This window comes from Salminus brasiliensis, chromosome 2 (genome assembly GCF_030463535.1).
Source record: "Salminus brasiliensis chromosome 2, fSalBra1.hap2, whole genome shotgun sequence".
NCBI classification, from domain to species: domain Eukaryota; kingdom Metazoa; phylum Chordata; class Actinopteri; order Characiformes; family Bryconidae; genus Salminus; species Salminus brasiliensis.
The window spans coordinates 58,858,987-58,867,849 of record NC_132879.1 but is presented as its reverse complement, the minus strand read 5'-3'; the positions used below and the strand labels follow the sequence as shown (position 1 = coordinate 58,867,849).

Sequence of the window (8,863 nt, the reverse complement as noted above, 5' to 3'; positions counted from 1 at the left end):
TCTTCTTTACTGAAGGCAGGAGACGCCTCATGACAGGTGACATTTAATCTAATTTAATACACCACAGAATGTCTAACATTGCATTAAAAAAAAACCTTTGTGTCTTGAAACCAATTCTTTAGACCATATAAGTTCCCACTGAACACAGCTAAACAGACCTCAGTCAGGTTACTGAGCGCTACAAATAAACCAACATCCTAAATGCAGAGAGTCTCCTCTCTTCCTTACATGCAAAAAGAAGAAAGTGACACAGATCTATCTTCATGACAGTGTGGCAAGGTCAGTTCTAGACAGTATATAAAAATAATATAAGAAGTACATGAAAATATATATAAATATAAATATAAAATATAATGAGTATGTACATATGTAGATCTGAGGAAATCCACAATATTTACCCTGTTGTTACAGAATGATGTAGAAAGTTTGTAGTTGAGAGTTTATGGTACAGAATGGAGTTCTTGGTCACAGTAACAAGGCTGTAAAGTTACAAGGGGTCCACTGCAGTTGATGAGGGCCACAGCTGAAATAAGGGTCATTGAGCATTGCTATGAGAGAATCAATTTTGGTCCACTAAAGAACCATTTTTGTAAAAGAGATCTGCGAGTGTGAAGAACCTTTAAAAAAGGTTAGGACATGAAGTGAAGGTTCTAAAAAAAGCTCTACACACTTAAAAAAATCAAAAAGTGTGTTGGTGAGATGAGTATCCTCTCCTCTACAGTGTTATTGTGTGAGGGCTTTTACTGTTCTGAGCTCCACTCATGACTGACAGCGGCTCAGTAGTGTTGGGGGGTTGAATCTTAAGTGCAGAACACAGAGTTGATGGTGAACAGCAGGGCTGCTGCTATTAAAGGTCCTGAGCTGGAAGGCCTCAGTGTGCCCTGCTCTAACACACCTTATTCCACTCATCAGCTCAGTGTCAAAGCCTTCATGATCCCAGAGTCATGTGTTAGAGCAGAGGAAACACTCCACTGAAGAACACACACTTTAGAACTTTAGGGAGAGGCGAGGAGCAGAATAGAGAGTTTGCAGATATGATCCATATATGAGTGATTATGATTTACGCTAAGCATGGACCATCAGAGACTCAACAGAGCTGTGTTTATAGTTGTCCCATAAGGACATTCTTCTCTGACATTTCTAGTCACACCTGTTTGGTCATGTAGATGGGGAAAGTGCTGCAATTGGTCAGAAATATGCGTCCACTGCTTTTTCCTGGTGAGTAAACCAGTTCAACTAGTTCAAAGAGAAAGTAAAATCTTTAGCAGCATCGTTGGAGAGAAGATCAAAAACAGCGTTTGGCGAGTCCTGAAAGGTAATAAACTTTAAAAAACTGAATTTACTGGATGTTTAAATATGTTTTAGACAAAGAAATCAGAACTTTAAGGTAAAGTCAATATGTAGACTTGACTAGTATGCACGTGTGTGTGTGTGTGTGTGTGTGTGTGTGTGTGTGTGTTTACAAGACTAGGTGTAATCTGAAGGAGGATGATGACCTCCACAATGAGTGTCTCTGGGGAACAGGACACACAGAAAGCTGAGAGGTGAGAGAATAAGGGGATTGGGTGTAAAGTGAGTGTGTTCTCACACCAACATGCTGGAAAGGTTGTAGATCATGTCTGATACTGGTTGTGTTCTAGACTGGTTCAGGGTAAGAGATCAGACTCACCTCAACCCAGCTGTGTGTCCATGAAGAGTGACAAGTCAATGGGTAGAGGAGTAAACTTCAGAGAGGATAACAGTCGTACTGAGCTCAGGTAAGGATGGTGTGACTCTGGAGAATGAGATGAGAAGATACTTTTTATTGATCTTGTGATTCATAATTTAACTGTTACGGTGTGGGGTTTGGACTCAAGTGCAGTCAGAATTCGTTTTATTTGCAGCAGGAGGTCTCGGGTGGACAGCCACACTCTTGACCCACATGGAAAGATGGAGCACAACGCCTCTTGCGATCCGCAATCCGCTTTCTGGCCCTCGAGGTTGCCAGTAGGGTAGCCCGAGCCTTCTGCCAGGTCCTACGACATCGACGGACAAGCTGCACAGCAGAGGGAACCCCCACCTCTATCTCTTGTTCTGCGAACAAAAGAGGAGAGTACCCAAATTGGCACTCGAATGGAGACATACCCAGGGACGAGTGCCAAAGCGTGTTGTGAGCATACTCCGCCCAGGGCAATTGGTCTACCCAAGAGGCTGGGTTCCCTGCTGTCAAGCAGCGGAGCAGCTGACCAAGGTCTTGGTTGGTTCATTCAGCCTGCCCATTCGATTCAGGGTGGAAACCTGAAGTAAGGCTGACCGTGGCTCCCATCAACTGGCAGAAGGCCCTCCAAAACCGGCTGGCGAATTGGGGTCCCCGATCCGACACTAGGTCGCAAGGCATTCCGTGCACCCTCACTATGTGCTGCAACAGCAATTCTGCTGTCCCTTGGGCCGAGGGGAGTTTGGGCAATGCAACAAACTTGCATGCCTTGGAGAAACGGTCCACGACCACCATTATACCACCGTGTTGCCTTTGGATGGTGGAAGACCCGTCACAAAGTCCAGGGACACATGGGACCACGGACGAGCCGGAGTCGGCAATGGATGTAAAAGGCCAGGTGGTCGGGACCGGAGCGTCTTGTTTTTGGTACACACTTCACATGAGGCATCATAGGCACGTGTGTCCTTGTCCATTCCTGGCCACCAGAAGCGTCTCCGGAGGAACTCCAATGTCCAGACCGCACCTGGGTGGCCAGAAAATGGGGAGGAATGTCCCCATTGCAGAAGCGCCTGGCGAACTGCAGAGGGCACATATTGCCGACCAGGAGGACCACCCCGTGGTCAGGCTCCCGTCAGAGAGCTTGCACTATGTCCTGCTCAATGTTCCAGCGGAGGGGAGCAACTATTTGAGAGGCAGGGATGATTGGTTCTGGCTCTGGATTGGATCTCCGGGGTTCCCACCACCGGGATAAGGCATCTGGCTTGGTGTTCTTTGAACCCGGCCAATAGGACAGTGTAAAATGGAAACGGCCAAAATACAGCGTCCATCGGGCCTGCCGAGGGTTCAGTCGTTTGGCCTGCTGTAAGCCAAATTTTTGTGGTCTGTCCAAACAATAAATGGGTGTTTGGCCCCCTCAAGCCAGTGCCTCCCGTAACACGTCGTTGATAAGACGTTGGAAAACCGCTGGGGCATTCATGAGGCCGAAAGGCATGACGCGATACTCATAATGCCCTGTAGGGGTGATGAAAGCGGTTTTCCACTCATCCCCCTGTCGTATACGGACCAGGTTGTAGGCACTGTGCAGGTCCAGTTTGGTAAAGACTGATGCCTGCTGCAGTGCCTCAAAAGCAGTCGACATGAGGGGGAGGGGATAGCGGTCTTTCACAGTGATCACGTTCAGACCTCGATAATCTATGCATGGGCGGAGTCCGCCATCTTCCTTCCCCACAAAGAAGAAACCAGCCCCTGCCGGGGATGAGGATGGACGTATGAAACCGGACTCCAATGTCTCCTTAATGTAGGAGTCCATGGCAGCACGTTCCGGAGGGGAAAATCGCAAACAGGCGCCCCCTCGGGGGAGTGGTCCCCGGAAGGAGATCTATGGCACAGTTGTAAGGCAGAATTTGCGATTCCTCCTTACGGAACACAGCACAGAGATCCCAGTACACCTCAGGAACCCTGTCCAGATGAGGAATGACTGACTCCGGCTTAAGGTCTCTCTGGGGGGGTTCCTCCTTGTGACCCAGACAGGTCCCCTGACAATGTGGCCCCCAAGCATAGACTGAGCGGGTTGTCCAATCTATTCGAGGGATATGGAGTTCCAACCAGGGGTAGCCCAGCACCAACTGCAGATGAGGTGCCTGAGTCAGGTACAATTCCACCTGCTCAGTGTGCACCCCAATCCGCAGTGTTACTGGTTGGGTGCGATGTATGTCCAGGCTAGAGTAACCGGGGGGTGTAGTCCCGAGATGGGGGATACCACATGGTCTAAGGCCGAGTCCCCCGCTCGGGTTAGACCCTCGTTAGACAGTCGTTACCTGGACTGTCTTAGACCTGTTCCCCGGGACAGGTCCGGGTGGTAGATGGTCAGGTAACCGGGCGCCGCCCAGTTGCATGGGCCGTAGCCCACGCTAGAGCTCGGTCTGTGAGCAGTGACACCATGTAGGCCACTTTGGAGTGCTCTGTGGGGAACCAGGAAGGTTGCTGCTCGAATGCGAGACTGCATTGCAGCAGGAATCCTCTGCAATTGTCTGATTCCCCAGCGTAACGCTCAGGCGTAACCAAGTGGGCCTCATGTCCCACCGTGGCTACCTCAGGAGGAGGAGGTTGGACTGTGCGGCAGTCTCAGGGCGGGACTGTGTGGCCTCAACCTGAACTGTAACCAGCTGGTTCAACCGCTCTGTGATCGCCAATAACAGTTGGTCATGGCGGCCGATGGCCGTGCCTTGATGTTGCAAGGCTTCCTTAATTGGCGCCAACTCTGCTGAGTACATTGTTGGTCGCACCTTTCTGTTACGGTGTGGTGTGGGGTTTGGACTCAAGTGCAGTCAGAATTCGTTTTATTATGATGAAATGATAATCTTATGGTGTGTGCTTAGTGACTGTTGGGCTTGAACTACCAACCCTAGTAATGGGAGCCCAGTGTATTTTCACTCTGTCACCACAGCTGTGAGAGGTGGCAGTATAAACACTGATCATAAGCAACACAAAAAGGCGGGAAAACAAACAAAGGAAAACCAGGAGTGACATTAACTCAAACTAAAGACAACTCAAATGCTTTTAGCTTTTCTCTTTTCACTTTTCACTTTTCTCTTCACAACATAAACCCACTGTTACTGTTCGCCCCTCTAGGTGCGACGGGGAAGTGTGTTTGGCTGGGTGTATTTATACCATGCCACACAGGTGGGCCTGGTCAGCGTTGATTACCGCTGGGAATTCTGGGGCTTGGAGTTCTTTGCTCCAACCCCACCAGCTTTCCTACTTTGCTGGCCGGGCCCCCTGCTGGTGGCTGGCGGTACATGCTGCCTGCTCACATTAACATGTAGAATAACAGTAAACTATTTACTGTATTATTATTAGAACTGTATAAACCATTAACAGAGGACATCCCATCCCAAACGTTATCTTAAAACTCCAGTATTTACACATTTTACACTCAGTAATATTAATATAATTACCTGTATTTATGACTTTGTTCATCATCTGTATGGTTTAGTCAGGTCTGGGTTTAAAGCTCTGTGGGTTCTGTGGGTCGGGTTGGTTTAGGCAGAAGGTTCTCAGACAGTATTTGAGTCGGACCAGAACATAGTTAAAGCCGTAATGCTCAGCATTCAACAGCTGTAAATTCTGTGATCTAACACTCATTATACTAATGTAAGAAATGCTGCACAGTTGGGCCCTTGAGCAAGGCCCTTTACCCTCTCTGTTCCCCGGGCGCTGGAGTTGGCTGCCCACCGCTCTGGGTGTGTGTGTGTACTCACTGCCCCGAACACATGTGTGTGTGTGAGTGTGTGTTCACTACCAGATGGGTTAAATGCGGAAGACACATCTCGCTGTACAGTCCACACTGTACAGTGACAAATACGTGCACCTTTACCTTTACCTTTACAGTGGATGGAGCTGAAGGCTTAAATAAATATGAGAGTGTATTTAATGTGTCACTGTCCTCAATATTCTTCCTATAAACACAGTGTTATATTTACCAACAGAGAACAGCAGGAGACATCAGACGCCACCAGAAGAAATATGGACTCCATATTGAAGGTGTGTGTGTGTGTGTGTTTGAAACAAATATTACAATTCTTAATTGGGGCAAATCTAAAGAAAACATGAAGCAGAGGTTCAGACAGGAGGGGAACTACACATGAGGCAGGGAAGCAGGGGGTTGAACTAAAGGCATGGGAGGCAGAAAAACAAGGACTGGGAATAAGACAAAGAAGTAGGGAAGTAGGACTGGGACAAAGAGACAAAGAGAGAACAATGGACAAGGCAAACAAAGCAATGCAAGATGTAAGTAAATGGTTTCCCACTTAGCAGATGATGGAACAAACTGACAATTGACATTGAAGCATTAATATGGAATGCAGATGTTGAGAGGTGATCATACATGTGCATATATTGTGTGTTTTATAATGGGTTCAATGCGGCTCAGCCAATCAGATTTAGGAACCTATTTTTTTCTAGTAAATTTTAGTGCTGGCTATCAGGACCCTGTTTCTGTTACCATTTTTAACCAGGAGCTTGAGCACAAAGTCATCTCTCTGGTGAAGAATCAGCTAAAGAAGTTTGTGAAGCTTCTGAGTCTGGATTACCCAGCATGCTCTGAGAGAAAGGTGGAAAATGAGGACGATCAGAGCGGTGTCAGAGAGGGGGCGCTGAAGATCACACTACACGCCCTGAGGAACATGAACCTGACAGACCTCGCTAACATATTACAGACAAGTAATGAGATCAGGGTCATGTGATTACTAATTATCACTAGTAAATTAATTTTAGAAGTTTAAATTATGATTAAATTATGATAATTTAGTGAAATGTCTTTAGTGATGACACTAATATTTAATGTTTTCCCTTCCTCTTTTTATTAGAACTGGCTCCTTCCTGTCACCAGAAGCTCAAATCCAGACTGAAGGAAAAGTTTCAGAAAATTAATGAAGGAATCTCAAATCCTGGAACCTCAATCCTTCTGAATGAGATCTACACAGAGCTGTACATCACAGAGGGAGGGAGTGGAGAGGTCAATAATGAACATGAGGTCAGACAGATTGAAGCAGCATCCAGGAGACCAGCAACACAGGAGACACCCATCAAATGCAACGACCTCTTTAAAGACCAGTCTATCAGAAGTGTGCTGACTAAAGGAGTTGCTGGAATTGGAAAAACCGTCTCTGTGCAGAAGTTTATTCTGGACTGGGCTGAAGGAAAAGCCAATCAGGATGTCCTCTTTATATTCCCACTTCCTTTCAGAGAGCTGAATTTGATGAAGACTAAAAAACTCAGTCTTCTCACTCTTCTTCATAAATTTTTCAAAGACACAAAAGAATTAAAACCCAGAGACTATCATCACTACAGAGTCATGTTCATCTTTGATGGTCTGGATGAATGTCGACTCCCTCTATATTTCCAGAACAATGAGAGCGTATTTGATGTAACACAGTCAGCCTCAGTGGATGTGCTGCTGACCAACCTCATCAAGGGGAACCTGCTTCCCTCTGCTCTCCTATGGATAACTACTCGACCAGCAGCAGCCAGTCAGATCTCTCCTGACTGTATTGACCAGGTAACAGAGGTACGAGGGTTCAGTGACCCTCAGAAAGAGGAATACTTCAGGAGAAGGATTAGTGATCAGAGCCTTGCTGAGAGAGTCATTACACACATGAAGTCCTCAAGAAGCCTCTACATCATGTGCCACATCCCAGTCTTCTGCTGGATTGCAGCCACTGTTCTCGAGAGGATGTTGGGTGAAGCAGAGAGAGGAGAGATCCCCAAGACTCTGACTCAGATGTTCACACACTTCCTGATCTTTCAGATCAAACACAGCAGCCAGAAGTACAAAAGAAACAGTGATGTTGATCTTGACCAGACTAGAAAGATTATTCTGGCTCTGGGAAAACTGGCTTTCCAACAGCTGGAAAAAGGCAACCTGATCTTCTATGAGGAAGATCTGAGAGAGTGTGGCATTGATGTGAGAGAAGTGTCAGTGCACTCAGGAGTGTGCACCCAGATCTTCAGACAGGAGTCTGGGCTGCAGCTGGGGAAGGTTTTCAGCTTTGTGCATCTGAGTGTTCAGGAGTTTCTGGCTGCTTTATATGCATTCCTGTCCTTCATCTCCAACAAGACTAATGTGCTGCAACAGAAAGACTCTGGATTAATTAGTTTCACCAAAAAGGAAACAATGTCTGACTTCCTGAAGAGAGCAGTGGACAAGGCCTTACAGAGTGAGAACGGACACCTGGACCTTCTCCTTCGCTTCCTTCTGGGTCTATCACTGGAGTCCAATCAGACTCTCTTACGAGGTCTTCTGACACAGACAGGAAACAGCTCCCACAGCAAAGAGGAAGTAGTCAAGTACATCAAGCAGAAGATCAGGGAGAACCCCTCTCCAGAGAAAACCATCAGTCTGTTCCACTGTCTGAATGAACTGAATGATCATTCTCTAGTGCAGGAAGTCCAAACATACCTGAACAGAGGAGGTTTCAGTCTCTCTCCTGCTCAGTGGTCAGCTGTGGCGTTTGTGATGCTGAATTCAGAAGAACAGCTGGATGAGTTTGACCTAAGGAAATATGGCAGTTCAGTGGAATGTCTTCTGAGGTTGATGCCAGTGGTCAGATTATCCAGAAGAGCTGAGTGAGTATTTTTATTCCTGAGTGTTTCTGGTTGATACTGGTTTACTGATGGTTTACTCCCTCTCAGTACATATTATATAACAAATCACCAGAACCAGTTTGTGTTCCTCCACTCTCTGTCCCCTCTGAGACCTGCCTTCCTCTTCTGCCTGGGCTGGATATTTCTCTCTCTTCTCTGGTCCAGATCACCTTCTGTTCACTAGTTCTCTCCCCATGCTGCTCCTCTACTACTACAGTGTGTAACTTCTACATAGTGAGAAAATAGGGCAAATGTTCAAAAGTGAGAATTAGAATGAATAATACATGCAGGAGAATCCAAAGACAGGCCTAAAACAAAGCCAGGTCAAGGAACAGCACAAAACAGCCCAAGCTAAAAAAGGGAAAAGCCAAAAACAAGGAGGAACAAAAGATCAGTCAAAATCACAGTCAGTACAAACAGGAAAGAGCTGCTCAGTCTGCTCTGAGAAAACAGGGGCAGAACTTCACAACACAATCAGTCCAGTATTTATAATGAAACTCCGATTCAGATCAGTCGTATTCA

At 46.6% G+C, this 8,863-nt stretch overlaps 1 pseudogene; it reads left to right on the top strand.

The window, feature by feature from the left end:
* The first annotated feature begins 1,460 nt into the window (after window positions 1-1,460).
* LOC140549578 (NACHT, LRR and PYD domains-containing protein 3-like) overlaps window positions 1,461-8,863 on the top strand; it is a 22,909-nt pseudogene continuing 15,506 nt past the window's right edge.